This window comes from Ammodytes marinus, assembly GCF_949987685.1.
Source record: "Ammodytes marinus genome assembly, contig: scaffold_307, whole genome shotgun sequence".
Taxonomy (NCBI): Eukaryota; Metazoa; Chordata; class Actinopteri; order Uranoscopiformes; family Ammodytidae; genus Ammodytes; species Ammodytes marinus.
The window spans coordinates 2434-5000 of record NW_027648280.1 but is presented as its reverse complement, the minus strand read 5'-3'; positions in this window follow the sequence as shown (position 1 = coordinate 5000).

The following is a 2567-nucleotide window of genomic DNA, read 5'->3' as shown; positions in this document are numbered from 1 at the left end:
TGTGTGTGAGAGTAGAAAGAGAGAGACAGAGGGAGAGAGAGAGATTTTAAATAAACTTAAAAAAATATTTATTTATTTAACATTCTATTTATAATCAGATATCTGAAAATGCTATTGGTGAGTCTGACGAGGTTTTAGGTATAAATATATATATGGTAAATGGACTTGACTTATGTAGCGCTTTCTAGCCGATTTTCTCAGCCCCAAAGCGCTTTACATATCTTACCACATTCACCCATTCACACACACACTCATATCTTACCACATTCACCCATTCACACACACACTCATATCTTACCACATTCACCCATTCATACACATACTCATATCTTACCACATTCACCCATTCATACACACACTCATATCTTACCACATTCACCCATTCATACACACACTCATATCTTACCACATTCACCCATTCACACACACACACTCATATCTTACCACATTCACCCATTCATACACACACTCATATCTTACCACATTCACCCATTCATACACACACTCATATCTTACTACATTCACCCATTCACACACACACTCATATCTTACCACATTCACCCATTCACACACACACTCATATCTTACCACATTCACCCATTCACACACACACTCATATCTTACCACATTCACCCTTTCATACACACACTCATATCTTACCACATTCACCCATTCATACACACACTCATATCTTACCACATTCACCCATTCATGCACACACTCATATCTTACCACATTCACCCATTCATACACACACTCATATCTTACCACATTCACCCATTCATACACACACTCATATCTTACCACATTCACCCATTCATACACACACTCATACACCGATGGTAGAAGCTGCCATGCAAGGCGCTCTCTGAACCATCGGGAGCAATTTGGGGTTCAGTGTCTTGCTCAGGGACACTTGGACATGTGTACTGTATATAATGGATAGAAGCCTGTGTGTGTGTGTGTGTGTGTGTGTAATGGATACAAAGCAGGGAGCTTGTCACAGTCTATCAGCACCGACTGTGTGTGTGTGTGTGTGTGTGTGTGTGTGCGTGTGTGTGCGTGTGTGTGTGTGTGCGTGTGCGTGTGTATGCGTGTGTGTGTGTGTTCACTAATGGACAGCTGGTGACAGACCCAAGCTTTGGAACTTCCTGAGGAAACACACACACACACACACACACACACACACACACACACACATACACACACACACACACACACACACACACACACACACACACACACACACACACACACACACACACACACACACACACACACACACACACACACACACACACACACACACACACACACACACACACACACACACACACACACACACACACCCTCTGTGTCTCTCAGTGGGTTGGAACCTTTATTAACGAGCATCGCCACGGTAATTAATTGCTTTGTGAGTGACAGGAAGAACATTAGCTCCACGGGAAGTGGACCAGAGCACAGGACACCAGCTGAGTGTGTGTGTGTGTGTGTCTGTGTGTGTGTGTGTGTGTGTGTGTGTGTGTGTGTGTACTTGTAGAGGCATCGTTTTCAGGACCAGTTTTAACTATTAACAATGAGAGTGAGGACATTTAGTCCGGTTCTCCCTTTGGGACAGGCCTTTAAAGGGCTGATTGAGGGTTAACACTAGGTTTTAAGGACAGGCCTTTAAAGGGCTGTTTGAGGGTTAACACTAGGTTTTAAGGACAGCCTTTAAAGGGCTGTTTGAGGGTTAACACTAGGTTTTAAGGACAGGCCTTTAAAGGGCTGTTTGAGGGTTAACACTAGGTTTTAAGGACAGGCCTTTAAAGGGCTGTTTGAGGGTTAACACTAGGTTTTAAGGACAGGCCTTTAAAGGGCTGTTTGAGGGTTAACACTAGGTTTTAAGGACAGGCCTTTAAAGGGCTGTTTGAGGGTTAACACTAGGTTTTAAGGTTCAAGTATGAATTAGGTTTATGTTAGGGTTAGTGTAAGGGTTGAGGTTAGGCATTTAGTTTTGATGGTTAGGGTTAGGGTAAGGGGCTAGGGAATGCATTATGTCAATGAATGTCCTCACAAGAATAGCTGTACAAACGTGTGTGTGTGTGTGTGTGTGTGTGTGTGAGTGTGTGTGTGTGTGTGTGTGTGTGTGTGTGTGTGTGTGTGTGTGTGTGTGTGTGTGTGTGTGTGTGAGTATGTGTGTGTGTGTGTGTGTGTGAGTATGTGTGTGAGAGTGTGTGTGTGTGTGTGTGTGTGAGTGTGTGTGTGTGTGTGTGAGTCAGCAGTGAAACAGCGTGTCTGAAATGTGAAACTAAAATAAAAAAAATGTAACTTGAAAGAAAAACTGAGTGAAAACATGTCAGCGATAATGAGCTGAAGAAGCACACACTCTACAGGGGTCAGGTTACGGTGTGTGTGTGTGTGTGTGTGTGTGTGTGTGTGTGTGTCTGTGTGTGTCTGTGTGTGTGTGTGTCTTACTCTGTGTCTGTGTGTGTCTGTGTGTGTGTGTGTCTTACTCTGTGTCTGTGTGTGTGTGTCTTACTCTGTGTTTGTGTGTGTGTATGTGTCTTACTCTGTGTTTGTGTGTG